Source organism: Bufo bufo, chromosome 6 (genome assembly GCF_905171765.1).
Source record: "Bufo bufo chromosome 6, aBufBuf1.1, whole genome shotgun sequence".
In the NCBI taxonomy this organism is placed as follows: domain Eukaryota; kingdom Metazoa; phylum Chordata; class Amphibia; order Anura; family Bufonidae; genus Bufo; species Bufo bufo.
The window spans coordinates 46,452,960-46,468,939 of NC_053394.1; the positions used below are offsets into that span (position 1 = coordinate 46,452,960).

General features: G+C 46.4%; 1 long non-coding RNA gene across 1 annotated transcript; it reads left to right on the forward strand.

The window, feature by feature from the left end:
* The first annotated feature begins 1,608 nt into the window (after nucleotides 1-1,608).
* Nucleotides 1,609-14,538, forward strand: LOC121004371. Its single transcript, XR_005779701.1, has 3 exons — nucleotides 1,609-1,619; nucleotides 11,179-11,185; nucleotides 14,317-14,538. It is a non-coding gene; the product is annotated as an uncharacterized LOC121004371 (long non-coding RNA).
* Nucleotides 14,539-15,980: the final 1,442 nt, after the last annotated feature.

The window sequence follows — 15,980 nt, forward strand, 5'->3', positions numbered from 1 at the left end:
CACTATTCAGGAGACTGCAGAACGTCCCCAAGATCAGTCTCAAGGATGTCCATAAGCTTCAGGATTTAAGTGATTTGCTCACGGAACTGGAGCTTGCCAAAAGAGACCCTCGTCTGTCCGGGCTGTGCTACCTGGATACAGCCCATGGGGTGAACCAAATCGTCGTGAAGTTACCATACAGCCTGCAAGAGAAGTGGGCGGCATCAGTCTCAAGGTACAAAAGAGTGCATGACGTCACTTTTCCCCCATTTATTCATTTCTGCAGATTCATCGATGAACAGTCCCAGATGAGAAATGACCCCAGCCTTGACTTCCTGGAGTTCAATACTACAGCCTCAGTGACACCATCATCAAGGTATGAAAGTATTGTACATAAACACAGAGACTTTAAGAGCAGCGTGAATGTTAGAAAGACTAACCTACCATCATCTGCAGTACCCACTGGTAGACAGTACACTACCTCATCAGGAGACAAGGCCTTCAATCGTGAATGTCCCATTCATAAAAAACCACACTCGCTGAACAAATGCAGAGGATTTAGATCCAAAACCATACAGGAGCGCAAGAAAGTCCTCACCGAGCTTGGGGTATGCTTCAGGTGCTGCGCTTCATTGGAGCACATGGCTAAGGACTGTAAATCCATTATCAAGTGTGAGGAGTGTCATAGTGAAAGACATGCCTCAGCTATGCACCCAACTACACTCACAAGGGATTCACCTGCTGTCGTCACCACCAGTCCTGCTCAAAGTCATGGCGGGGAGCCCCAGAACCACGCTAACACAGCCACTGCTGTTTCCTGCTCATGCTTGGACGTATGTGGGGAGGGCCAGAGTGAGAAATGTTGTGCCCGCATATGCCTAATCAAGGTCTACCCGGAGGGGCTACCAGAAAAGGCAGTAAAAATGTATGCCATCATTGACGACCAAAGCAACCGCTCCCTAGCAGGACCTAAATTCTTTGAAGCATTTGGAATAAAGGGACCGTCAGAACCCTACATCTTAAACACCTGCTCAGGTCGCATAGAGACTAGCGGCAGGAGGGCACAAGGATTCATCGCTTGTTCAGTCAGTGGAAATGCGGAAATACCTCTACCGACGCTGATCGAATGCGATCAAATACCCAACCATAGGGATGAGATTCCTACCCCGGAAGCTGCATTTCACCATCCACACCTAAGGCACCTAGCCAACGTTATCCCACCTATGGACAACAACGCCGAGATTCTACTCCTGCTTGGCAGAGACAATCTAAGGGTACACAAGGTGCGTCAACAGTGTAATGGTCCCGACTATGCACCATACGCCCAGAGACTGGACTTGGGATGGGTAGTCATAGGAAATGTATGCTTGGATCAACCAAAAATCCGCTCATTCAAAACGTACGTGCGTGGAAATGGACGCACAACTTGCATTAAGCCTTGCCCTCATCACTATGAGGTGAAAGAGAAGCCTCCAGACCTCATACAACCACCTGACGACATTCCTTCCTTTGCCGACAACTTGGGAAGATTAGTCTTTCATACCAGCAAGGACGATGATAAAGTAGCTTTGTCAGTAGAGGACAGAGAATTTATCAAGATAATGGACAATGAGTTCCTTAAAGACGAAACCAATCACTGGGTTTCTCCATTACCCTTCCGAGCTACCAGGGTAAGACTCCCGAACAATAGGGAACAAGCTCTGTCTAGATTTAACTCTCTGCAGCGTACCATGAACAGTAAGCCTGAGATGAGAGAACACATCGTTGCCTTTATCGACAAAATATTCCGCAACAACCATGCAGAACCAGCTCCATCCTTAGGGAAGAACGACGAGTGCTGGTACTTGCCTTCATTTGGAGTGTATCACCCATGGAAACCTAATCAAATTAGGGTTGTTTTCGACTCAAGTGCCAAACATCAAGGTGTATCTCTTAATGATGTCCTCCTCACAGGTCCTAATCTGACGAATAACCTAGTTGGAGTGCTGATGAGGTTCAGAAAAGAGCTCGTTGCCATCACCGCTGACATTGAACAGATGTTCCACTGTTTCGTAGTGAGAGAGGACCACCGGAATTTCCTCAGGTTTCTGTGGTACAAGAATAACAACACCAACGCAGAGATGGCAGAATATCGAATGAGGGTACACGTATTTGGAAACAGCCCTTCACCTGCCGTCGCAACTTACGGCCTTCGGCGAACTGCATTAGAGGGAGAATCCGAGTACGGTAAAGACGCCAGAGACTTTGTAGAAAAGGACTTCTACGTAGACGATGGACTCAAATCACTAACGACCAAAGAAGCGGCTATCGATCTGCTCAAAAGGACTCAAAGTATGTTGTACCAAGCTAAACTTAGACTACACAAAATTGCTTCAAACAGCCTGGCTATTATGAGGGCCTTCGAATCAGGCGATCATGCACCAGGATTCAAGGACATTAACTTGGGACTGGACAGTCCACCTGTGCAGAGGAGCTTGGGCCTCAGATGGGATCTCTCGGCTGACTCTTTCGGTTTTCAGATAAGTTGTGCAGACAAGCCATTCACAAAACGAGGCGTCCTATCAGTGGTAAACAGCCTATTTGATCCGCTGGGATTTGTAGCGCCCATCACCATACAAGGTAAATCTCTACTGAGACAGTTTTCTGAAACAGTCAAGGATTGGGATACCCCACTTCCCTCCGAGAAAGAGCAAAAATGGGAAACATGGAAGCGATCCTTGTGTGCCTTGGATGAGATCCACATCCCGAGATGCTATATTAAAACCTCACTTTCCTCTAGCATAAAGAAAGAACTCCACGTGTTCTCGGACGCCTCCACGGAGGCCATCGCAGCGGTTGCCTATCTGAAGGTGACAGAACCCAACAACCAAAACCACGTTGGATTCGTCTTTGGTAAGGCTAAGTTAGCCCCCAAGCCCGATCATACTATTCCCAGACTGGAAGTTTGTGGGACCGTGTTGGCAGTGGAGATTGCGGATTTTGTACAACAAGAACTGGGTGTCGACATAGCTGAAGTCCAGTATTACACCGACAGTAAGGTCGTTTTAGGTTACATCCACAATCGGACCAAGCGATTTAATGTGTACGTTAGTAACCGCATAGAGAGAATCAGGAGGTCCTCCAAACCTGAGCAATGGCACTATGTACCATCCGAACTTAATCCAGCAGATCACGCCACTAGGCCTATGTCTATAGGTTCCTTTACTAACTCTACTTGGCTTACAGGTCCAGAGTTTCTGCTTGGAGAGGCAGACAAACGTGTACAGGAAGTTTTCAGCATCCAGGATCCGGATAATGATCCAGAAATCCGCGCTGAAGTTAGTGCATTAGTCACTGGAACAAAGCAAACCGCCAGCTTCGGTTGTCAGCGCTTTGAACGTTTCTCCAGCTGGATGAGACTCGTCAGAACTATTGCAAGGTTAGTGCACATCGCAAGATGTTATCATAATACTCACCAAGATAAAGATTGTCATGGTTGGCATGCCTGCCATAAACCCTTCTCTGCTGAGAACATCTCTCATAGTGAGTACCTCATAATACGTCACATCCAGCAGGAAAATTTCAACATAGAATGGAAGTGCTTGTACAACAAACAGCAGATTCCTTTAAAAAGTCCTCTTGCCAACTTAAATCCAGTTATCAACAGTTTTGGTTTGCTGAGAGTTGGTGGTCGTTTGAATCAAGCCCACCTGGGAATTGCAGAACAAAATCCTCTCATCATTCCCAGCAAACATCATATCACCGTCTTGCTAATCCGGCACTACCACGAAAGGGGCGAACACCAAGGCAGGCAAATTACTGAGGGCAAAATACGGTCTGCTGGCCTTTGGATTATAGGTATGAAAAAACGTGTGGCCCAAGTACTGCATGAATGTGTGCACTGTCGTAAAGCAAGAGGAAGACAACTACACCAACAAATGGCCGACTTGCCTGCGGATAGACTATGCACAGAGCCGCCTTTCACCTATGTTGGCCTAGATGTCTTTGGGCCATGGATGGTGTCCGCACGCAGGACCCGCGGCGGTCACGCAAACAGTAAGCGTTGGGCTGTACTATTTACTTGCATGAGTGTGCGAGCAGTTCACATAGAGGTGATAGAATCTATGGACACATCCAGCCTTATCAATGCCTTAAGACGGTTCTTCGCAATCAGAGGACCAGTTAAACAATTGAGGTCTGACCAGGGAAGCAACTTCATCGGAGCTTGTAGAGAACTTAACATCGACACCAAGTCCATTCAAGATCAGTTGGCGGAAAAAGGTTGCACCTGGATTTTCAATCCTCCTCATAGTTCCCACATGGGAGGCTCCTGGGAGAGAATGATCGGCATCTCACGCAACATCTTGAATTCTATGCTGATGGATGTAAACTCGTCAAGACTCACACATGAGACTCTAGTCACCCTTCTCGCTGAAGTTTCGGCCATTATCAATTCAAGACCCCTTGTGCCAGTGTCTATGGATCCTGAAACGCCAGCCATACTGACTCCAGCTATTCTACTTACCCAAAAAACTGAGAGTACGCTAATACCTAGTGGAGAATTTACTCATGCCAACATCTATCAAAAACACTGGAAACGTGTACAATACCTAGCAGATTACTTCTGGAACAGGTGGCGAAAGGAGTACCTCAGTATTCTTCAAGGAAGAAGGAAATGGCAACACAACAAACCAAACTTGAAGGAAGGAGACCTTGTATTGATGAAAGAGCAACAAACCGAAAGGATTGACTGGCCTATCGGACTAATTTCAAAGGTTTTCCCTAGCAAGGATGGCAAGGTCCGGAAGGTGGAGTTGAAGATCTTCAGGAAAGGCGAGCTTAAAAAGTTCTCAAGACCAATCAACAAACTCATTTTAATATTGCCCATCGAGAACGTCCCTGCAGGGTGAACAGGACTGTATCTAGCTTCGCAGATCTTCTCCATTCCAAGTTGGAAAACAGGACTATCTATGTTTGCATTCTAACATGTTTTCTTTTACAGGTTGTTTATATTTTATGGACATTCGTCATAGTGAAATCCCCAAAGTGAATTTCAGACGGGGAGTGTGCTGTTCCTTTCATATTGAATTTCTGCACTGTATTATTTCTTGTTTTACCTATGTTGTTTAAGTCTATTGTTCTCTGCTGCCATCTGCTGGCCGGAATTTGTATGCTGCACGCCTCGTTCGTTGTCTATAAAGTTTTATCTCTGGGCGTTGTTTTAGCAGCCTTGGGCCTTGTCACTTCCTGTAGCTTTTTTCAGTGCTGCATTCCTTTGTGACTGGAGACACACACCTCGGCTTGTGAAGGCATCAGTTTTTGACCAGCAGTTGCCTCAGCAGTTAGCCTCAGGAAAGACATCCACATCACAGCATCTACTGCATTCCTGTATTGTATCACCATATGTCACTGCTCTGGATCAAATAAACCCACGTTTGATTGCATCCTCATGTCTATGTCTGGATCCATCTAACCTGAGCATCTGCCGGTCCGGTCTGCTCCACTGCTTGGATACGAAGGTAGGACAGTCACAAAGTCATTATCAGTTACACCTTCATTCGCCTTCATGTGGGGACAGAACATACCATACACGCAGTCACATGTCCCTTAGCCAATAGAAGCTTGTAGGCCCTTAGTCTCCACATACACAGTTTGATACCATGTTTCTATAACAACCCAGCCATTGTTCTTCACTGCTGTAGGTCAGCTTTAAAGGAGCAAGGCACTGTGGATGACACTGTTAAGGGAGCGGAGTGCTGTGAAGATTACAGTCAAGGGGGCAGGTAGGGTGGCCATTCAGGCTACCCTCAAAAGACGGAATTAAAAACCCACCCCCAGGCCCCGCTAAGCCACACCCTCGACTCAGTTAGGCCATGCCCCCTCACACTCTGCAGCCGACGGGGCTTTAAAAAAATGAAGGTAAAAATCAACTTCTGTCAGCTGCAGGGGTAGAAGGGAGGGTGACTTTCTCCTTGCAGCTCATGCTCAGACAGCACAGTGCTGCTGTCTGAGAGTGAGCGGTTCAAAAGGACATCCCTGTGTCCGTCCAGGCCCTGTGCCGGACATAGGACAGGGAGTCTGAAAGCTGGAATTTCCGGCCTAAAACTGGACCTCTGGCCCCCCTAGGGGCAGGCTGCTGTGGAGGTCACAGTTATGTGGACGGTCCGCTATGGAGGTCAGTATTAAGCAGCAGATTGCTGTAGAGGCAACTGTTAAAGGGGTAGGGTGTTGTGGAAATCACTGATAAGGAGATGGGGCACTGTGTAGGTCACTAAAAAAGGGGTGGCCACTGTGGAGGTCACTGTTAAAGGGGCGGGCTGCTGTGGAGGTCACTTTTAAGGGGGCATGATGCTGTGGAGGTCACTTTTAAAGAGGAGGGCACTGTGAAGGTCTCTGTTAAGGGGGCAGGAAATGGTGGAGGTCACAATTAAGGGGACCGGGGTGCTGTAGAGGCCACTGTTAAGGGGTTGGTGTGTTGTGGAGGCCACATTTTAAGGGAACGGAGCTCTGTTAAGGTCACTGTTAGGGGGGTGGGTTATTGTGGAATCACTGTTAAGGAGACGGGGTACTGTGGAGGTCACTAATAAAGGGGCGGCTGTTGTGGAAGTCACTGTTAAAGGGGAGGGCACTGTGGATGTTACTGGTAAGGGAGCAGGCCGCTGTGGAGGTCACTGCTAAAGAGGTGGGCACTGTGGAGGTCACTGTTAAAGGAGAAGGGGACTATGGAGGCCACTATTAAAGGGGTAGTGGGTACTGTGAGGTCACTGTTAAGGGAGCGCGGTACTGTGGCAGTCACTGTTTAAGGGGCAGTCGCTGTGGAGGTCTCTGTAAAGGGGGCAAGGAATGGTGGAGGTCACAGTTAATGGGACTGTAACCTATGGTCAGTGTTAAGTGGTGGGTGCTGTAGAGATCACTGTTAAGAGGGTGGGCCCCTGTGGAGGTCACTGTCAATGGGGTGGGATGCTGTGGAACTCACTGTTAAAGGGGCAGGCTGCTGTGAGGGTCAAAGTTAAGGGGGACTGGGCACTGTGGGGGGCTCAGCGTTAAGGGGTGGGGGGCCGTGGAGGTCACTTTTAAGGAGACAGGGTACTGTAGATGTCACTGATATAGTGGATACTGTCAATATCTTTTAACGACACACACAAACATTAAATGAAATATATGAAATAAACCCGTGCGAAGCCGGGTCCTTCAGTTAATACAGCATATAATCTTTAGAAATACATATCATTTTCTAAAATGTATTTATATAATCTATCTCATACTATATCTATCTATCTATCTATCTATCTATCTATCTATCTATCTATCTATCTATCTATCTATCTATCTATCTGTCTATCTATCTATCTATCTCTTATATTCTAAAAATGAGTTTCTGTCTGTCTGTCTTTCTAGACGTCTGTCTGTCTGGACGTTCTTTATGCGCGACTGGACCGATCTTCACCTAATTTGGCACACAGGTACATCAGGTGTCCGGGAAGGTTTTAGATGAGGTCACAGCTCTCTAGGACGTACCGTTCCTGAGATATTCCCCAAAAATTACCCACATTAGCCAATATAAGCCTGCAGGTCTTTCTCTTCAAATCCCAACTGTCAGAAACACAGTTTTACTCCAGGTTTCCATGACAACCCAGCCATTTTTCTTTACTGCTTAAGGCTACATTCACACGACCGTATGTGTTTTGCGGTCCGCAAATTGCGGATTAGCAAAACACGGATACCGGGCGTGTGAATGTAGCCGGCCCTATTATAGAAATGCCGCGATCGCGGACAAGAATAGGACATACTCTATCTTTTTTGCGGGGCCGCGGAACGGAACTACAGATGCGGACAGCACATTGCGTGCTGTCCGCATCTTTTGCGGCCCCATTGAAATTAATAGGTCCGCACCCGTTCTACAAAATTGCGGAACGGATTCGGAGACAAAAAAAACGGTTGTGTGAATGCACCCTTAAGGGGCGGGCACTGTGGAGGTCACTGTTTTTAAAGGGGCGGGCACAGTGGAGGTCACTGTTAATAAAGGGGCAGGCCCTGTGGAGGTTACTTATTAAATGGGTGGGCACTGTGGAGGTCACTGTTATTAAAGGGGCGGGCGCTATGAAGGTCCCTGTTCAAGGGGCGGTCACTGTGAAAGTCACTGTTAAAGGGGTGGTTACTGTTAAAGGGGCAGCCACTGTGAAAGTCACTGTTAAAGGGGCGGCCACTGTCAAATGGGCGGTCACTGTGAAAGTCACTGTTAAAGGGATGGTCACTGTGAAAGTCACTGTTAAAGGGGCAGTCACTGTGAAAGTCACTGTTTAAGGGGCGGTCACTGTGAAAGTCATTGTTAAAGGGGAGGTCACTGTTAAAGGGGCAGTCACTGTGAAAGTCACTGTTTAAGGGGCGGTTACCACTGTTAAAGGTGCAGTCACTGTGAAAGTCACTCTTAAAGGGGCGGTTACAGTGAAAGTCACTGTTAAAGGGGAGGTCACTGTGAAAGTCACTGTTAAAGGGAAAGTCACTGTCAAAGTCACTGTTAAAGGTGCGGGCACTATGAAAGTTACTGTTAAAGGAACGGTCACTGTTAAAGAGGTGGCCACTGTGAAAGTAACTGTTAAAGGAACGGTCATTATTAAAGGGGCGGCCACTGTGAAAGTCACTGTTAAAGGGGCGGTCGCTGTGAAAGTCACTGTTAAAGGGGCAGTCACTGTGAATGTCACTGTTAAAGGGGCGGTCACTGTGAATGTCACTGTTAAAGGGGCGGTCACTGTGAAAGTCACTGTTAAATGGGCACTCAATGTTAAAGGGGCGGTCTCTGTGAAAGTCACTGTTAAAGGGGCGGTCACTGTGGAGGTCAATGTTAAACAAGCAGGCACTGTGGAGGTCATTGTTAAAGGGGTGTGTACTGTAGAGGTTACTGTTATGGGCGAAACTGTCAATATCTTTATACGACACATGGAAACATAAAATGAAATAGATGAAATATACCCCTGCGAAGCCGGGTCCTTCTGCTAGTCTATTATATATATAAAAATGAGTCTCTGTGAAAGTCACTGTTAAAGGGGCGGTCACTGTGGAGGTCAATGTTAAACAAGCAGGCACTGTGGAGGTCATTGTTAAAGGGGTGTGTACTGTAGAGGTTACTGTTATGGGGGATACTGTTGAGATCTTTTTGCGACACATGGAAACATGAAATGAAATTGATGAAATATACCCGTGCGAAGCCTTGTCCTTCTGCTAGTCTATCTATAAATAGAAAATAAAATTCTACCACACTTCCCAAAAATAGATACGTGTTTATTACACCAGATGCAATGTTTCGGTTCTCCCTTTGGAACTTTTTTTTAAGCAGTGAAAGGTTCCAAAGGGAGAACCGAAACGTTGCATCTGGTGAATTAACACATATCTCATATCTAGCTATTTATAATCTATCTAATCAATTTCATGTATTTCATATAGGATTTTTATAGAATTTTTTTTAATTAATACTATATACAATCTATAGAAATACTTATATTTTTCTAAAAAGTATCTATCTAATTAATCTATTTCATGTCTCTCTCTATCATCTATCTAACCTATCTGTCTATCTATCTAATCTACTGTATATCTATCCAATTAATTAATCTCATATCTATCATCTATCTGTCTATCTATCTATCAATTTAATATATTTTATATAGTGTTTTTATACACAATTTCTTTATTAATACTGTATGTAATCTATAGAAATACATAATTTTTCTAAAATGTATCTATCTATCTAATTTAGGGTGGGTTCACATCAGTGTTATGGATTCCGTTTTTGTTTTCCATTATAACATGGTTATAACGGAAAATAACGGAATCCATAAGACGGAAGTTAAAATGGAAGCTTTTAAGAGACATTGCGCTTTGAACCTTCCTAATACAAGTCTATGGGCAGCATATCGGATCCTTCCTGGTTTTCCATTATGCAGGAGTCCAGTCCTGCATAACGGAAACAAGGTCGGATCCGTTATGCTGCCCATAGACTTGTATTATATGATGCAATGCAAAACGAAAGCCTTTAAAAGGCATTCCATTTTGTTTTTCGTCATAATAGAAGTCTATGGGAATTATAACAGATCCATCTGGTTCCTGTTATGCAGAACGGGAAAAAAAAGCCCTGTCGACAGGACTTTGTTTTCCGTCTTGCATAACAGGAACCAGACGGATTCGTTATGATTCCCATAGACTTCTATTATGATGGATCAAAACGGAATGCCGCTTAAAGGCTTCCGTTTTGACTTCCGTCTTATGGATTCCGTTATTTTCAGTTATTAGCATGTTATAACAGAAAACAAAAACGGAATCCATAACGTTTATTTGACCCCACTTTTATCTCATTCTATCTATCTATCTATCTATCTATCTATCTATCTATCTATCTATCTATCTATCTATCAACATGGCAACTCAGCAGATCCCATAGCTTTTCAATGGGATTCTGGTCTGGAGAAAGTGCAGGCCCCTCCATTTGAGGTACCCCAGTCTCCAGAAGCCGTTCCTTAATGATGCGACCTCGATGAGCTGGCGCATTGTCATCCATGAAGATGAAATTAGGCCTGTGTTATTCATGCAGAGGCACAATGACTGGATTAATAAACTGGAAAATTGATGTTATTCAAGTAGTATGGGCTTGTTACTGTACCATTCACAAAGTGTAGGGCAGTTCTGTATTGACTAGACCACACTGATGTAAACGGTTTAGAATGGTCTGACGTGACACTTGGGTGCCTCTCACCTTCTGCTGTTTTGAGACCCGGGGATAATGTCTTTGATTATTTATAGAGTTGAGCGAACACCTGGATGTTCGGGTTCGAGAAGTTCGGCCGAACTTCCCGGAAATGTTCGGGTTCGGGATCCGAACCCGACCCGAACTTCGTCCCGAACCCCATTGAAGTCAATGGGGACCCGAACTTTTCGGCACTAAAAAGGCTGTAAAACAGCCCAGGAAAGGGCTAGAGGGCTGCAAAAGGCAGCAACATGTAGTTAAATCCCCTGCAAACAAATGTGGATAGGGAAATAAATAAAAATAAAAATAAAATAAATAAAAATTAACCAATATCAATTGGAGAGAGGTCCCATAGCAGAGAATCTGGCTTCATGTCAGCAGAGAATCAGTCTTCATGTCATAGCAGAGAATCAGGCTTCACGTCACCCAAAACTGGAACAGTCCATTGTCAGATATTTTTAGGCCCCGGCACCCAGACAGAGGAGAGAGGTCCCATAACAGAGATTCAGGCTTTATGTCAGCAGAGAATCAGTCTTCATGTCATAGCAGAAAATTGGATGATTTTACTAATTTATGACGTAAAGTCATGATTTTATTAAAGACACGGAGGCGAGTATTGCTATATCTTCCTTTACTACAAAACCACAGCAGCAAAGAAAAAACTTAAGAGATTAGCATATCTCCATGGTAACAAACCCCTCCCACATGGTCCCCTATATATAGTCTCTGTCACAGGAAACCCTCCTCTTTCTTGGCGGATGCCACTCCAACTCTTCAGGAACCTTGGATAACAGAATTCGAGAAATCGGAGGAACTGGAACTGCGATGCTGTAACTGGAAACTAGGAACGTAGATCATATGTAATCCAGCCGATAAAGATGATTAAGTCACACTGGAAGAAAGAACAGAAACAGGAAATCACATAGAGGGGATACTAGTCTCCTTTAAAATAAAATATGTATGCAAAGCAGTAAACAACATGATAAATAGTAAGCATAAAGTAATCAATACAAAAGCAAAATAGTAAGATAAATATATTAATTAATGTGACAAGGAAGGGAAATAAGAAAATGAGGGGGGGGCAATACTCGCCTCCGTGTCTTTAATAAAATCATGACTTTACGTCATAAATTAGTAAAATCATCCAATTTTATTTCAAGCCACGGCGGCTCCTATTGCGAGTTTAAAGCTGTCCAATAACAGAAGAAAATACATGTTGAGTAGGACGAAAGTAAAATTCTCTGAAAGTTGATACCCTGGACCAGTCTGCAATTTTCATAACGTCTTCCAGACGAGCACCTGCTGCCATCATAGAAGTGGAAGACGCGCTCCGAGTAGAATGAGCAGTGAATACGGAGTGTCAACACCTGCCAAAGACATGAGCCATTTCACCCACCTGGCCAAAGTCGTGGTGGAGACCGGGGCGAACGGATGGCGATAAGAAAGGAACAATTGAGGGACCTCGTTGGAACGATGAGATAAGGTTCGAGACTCATATTCCTGTAAACAAGATACCGGACAGAGAGCGGGAACCGCCGGAAAACAAGGAAAAGAAACGGAGCGAATCTGGGTCTTAGTTCGACGAGAAATGTCAAAAGTGACTCCTTCAGGAGAGAAAAATCTGGCGTCATAATCTAAAGCTCTCACGTCAGAAACTCTCTTGCAAGAGATAAGACAGAACAAAGTGACTAGCTTAGCCGACAATTGACGTAATGAAAGTTCGGAGTTGGAAGGCCAGGAAGAGAAGAAATTTAAAACCAAAGAAACGTCCCATGTGGCAGAAAAACGTGGTCTGGGAGGACGGGACATCCTGGAACCCTTGAGTAAGCGACAGACCAATGGGTGCTGTCCAGCTGGACGGCCTTCGAAACCCTGGTGAAAAGAGGAAATGGCGGATCTGAAAAGATTTATAGTCCGATAGGCCTTACCATCCTCGAATAGGGAAGTAAGAAAACTCAAGATGTCCTCTACAGGGGCCGAAACGGGATCCAGACTCCGGTCCACGCACCAACTAGACCAAGATCTCCAGGCTGCTTTATAAACCCGTCTGGTGCTGGGAGCCCAAGACTCCTCCAGTAATCTCCAAGTTGCTTCCGAAAGGTCGCGGCCTTCGTGGGAACGCCTGATACTCTGCAAGCTAGTAGTCGAAGAGAACCCTCCAGAAGAAGAGGGTGTTGAACGTCTCCCGGACCTAAGAGAAGATCTGGACAATCTGGCAAGAGAAAAGGAGGAAGGATGAGAAGCTCCAAAAGGTTGGGAAACCACGACTGAGTGGTCCAGAACGGAACAATCAAGATGATCTCTGCTGATTGGAAACGAACTTGACTCAGGGTTCTCGGGATCATTGAGAACGGCGGAAACGCGTAGTGGAGGTCTTCGGACCAGTCCTGAAGGAATGCGTCCACAGCTTCCGCTTCCAGGTCCGGGCGCCAACTGAAGAATCTCGGTAGTTGTTTGTTCAAACGGGAAGCAAAGAGATCGATGTAAACAGGACCCCAGACTGAGGAGATGGCAGAGAACACCTGCGAGTTTAATCTCCAATCGCTGGCATCCCTGAGATAGCATGAGCTCCAGTCCGCCTGAACGTTGTGTAATCCTGGAATATATTCTGCCACCAGTGTAAGTTCCCGGCTCAGACAGAAAGACCAGAATTCCCTGGCCAAATGAGAAAGCATGGGAGAGTGTGTACCGCCCATGGCATTGACATAACGGACAGCGGAGACGTTGTCCATGCGTAGTCGAATGCAAGTTCTGATCATGTCTTTCGCAAAACTGCGAATGGCGAATGAGCCCGCCAGGAGCTCCAAAGCATTGATGTGCAGAGGAGATTCCTCCATCGACCAAGGACCTCCGGTAGAAATGCCTTCGCAGTGGGCCCCCCAGCCGAGGAGGCTGGCATCGGAATCCACTGTAAAATCTGGACGAGGACCACAAATCGCCTTCCCATTCCAGGCTTGGAGATTGCAGATCCACCAACGGATTTCGTCCCGAGTTTCGTCGTCTAGACAAATAAGATCCGCGTAGGTGGCTCCCCTGTGTAAATGGGCCGTCTTCAGGCGTTGAAGGGCCCGGTAATGTAAAGGGGCTGGAAAAACGGCCTGGATGGAGGAGGATAGGAGGCCGATGATCCGAGCCAGATGTCGAAGGGAAATTTGTGGTATTTCCAGTGTTCTACGTAATTCCTTGCGAATCTCCTTGATCTTTGTTGTCGGAAGACTGAGGGTTTCTGCTACCGAATTCACAGAAAACCCTAGGAATTCCATTGTCCGTGCTGGGGTCAAAACTGATTTGTCGTAATTGATGAGGAATCCTAACCCGGTTAACAGGTTCGAAGTGAGTTCCAGATGTGATAGAAGGGTATGTCTGTCCTGGGCCAACAAAAGGATGTCGTCCAGGTAGATAATTAGTCGAATTCCTCGACTGCGAAGCCATGCTACTACCGGCCACATGAGTTTGGTGAAACACCATGGAGCCGACGAGAGGCCGAAGGGGAGGCAAGTGAAGCGCCAAGTTTCTCCCTTCCACAGAAACCGAAGTAGGTCTCTGGAGGATTCTTCTACTGGGACAGTGAGGTATGCGTCCTTTAGGTCGAATTTTACCATCCAATCCCCTTTTAGTAGAAGATCCCTGAGAAGATGGATGCCCTCCATCTTGAAGTGTCGATACCGTACAAAACTGTTTAGGGGGCGCAGGTTGATGACGGGACGCATTTGGCCGCCCTTCTTGTGTACCAGAAAGATAGTGCTCAGGACACCCCCAGGGAAATTTGGTGCACGTTCGATCGCTTCCTTTCTGAGCAGGTCCATCAGCTCCCTGTCTATATGAAATAGGGTGTCTGATGGGGTGATCATAGGGTGGGGAGGGAAGGGGAGACTCGGAAGACTTACCAACTCTATTTGGAAACCAAGAATTATGGAGAGCACCCAAGTGTCCGTGGACCAAAGACGAGAAAAATGTCGGAGTCTGCCCCCTACACAAATTGGGAGCACCTCGTGATGGGAAGAAACCCGATGGTTGTTTGGAATCCTGGAATGAGGATCTTTCAGAGAAGGAGCGGTGGTTGTAGGAACCTCGACCCGAGCCCCGGGTCTGGAATGAGGAGCGGCCGGACAGACGGCCCCTGGAACTGCCGGCCCTGTGTGAAAAACGAGGATGGAAAACCCTCCTCATAGAGGATTGGGCCTTGTCAAGGGCCGTAAATGCTCCAACATATTTTCTGATATCTTTTATAAATGAGTCGACAAAAAGGAGACCTTGTGCCTCACTACCTGCTTCGGATAGGGCCAGATTAGATAATTTTGGCTCGATCTTAAATAAGATCGCCTTACGTCTCTCGATTGAAAGGGAAGTGTTAACATTCCCGGCTATACAAATGGCACGTTGTGTCCAACCACGGAGGACCTCAGGGTCCACAAATTCATTAGCCGCTCTAGCGGTCTCGGCCAATTCGAAAATCTTGGCTAGGGGCCCAAAGACGTCCAGGAGCTTGTCCTGGCACGCCCGAAGAGCAGAATCTAGGCCTCTCCTAGGATTCCAGCCAGTTTTGGAAAGAAATTGGACCATCTTAGGGTCTAGTGCTGGTGTATTGCAAACTTTGTTTGCTATTAAAGGCCGCGGGCATTCGGCTTTGAGCTTTTTACGTGCCTCCTTACTGAGAGGGCAGCGGACTCTGGATTCCAGATATTGGGCTACATGATTCAGCGGTAGCCATTCAGCCGATCTTGGATGGTGTAGTGAGTCGGGGTCAAATAATGGCTCCCCAGAGGGGTCGGTCAAAGGGCCCGATGAACCTGATGCAGCTTGAGAAGTAGACGGTCCTGCCGCAGTAGCGGAACTATTAATGGGCCGAGCAGATGGGGAGTCAGACAGGTCTGCATCTGGGAATTCCTCATCTCGAACCTAACCTCCTCGTAGTCTGAACCAATTTCGGATCCTGAATTTGACTCTAGTTGTGCTCTGGCACATTTCCAGCTCCTCGCCTTTTCTGCCTGGCGGGAATAGGCTCTTTTGCGCGATTCTGGCGCGCTATCATGGGTGGCTTTGGACACACCAATCAATTCGGTTCTGGAGGTTGGACGGGAAGCAGTACCTGGTTGGGTGTCAACCCTGGGTGGGGGGGGTTGAACTATGAGTGCATCAGCAATTGACCTGGATAGGGAATGGGACATGGATCCCATTGCCGCCATAATAGCCTCTGACATAGAGCGTTGTAGGATATCCACATGGGAAGGTTCTAACATTAAAGGGGCTCCACTAAATGTAGGAGCTGTAGCAGGGGAGTGAA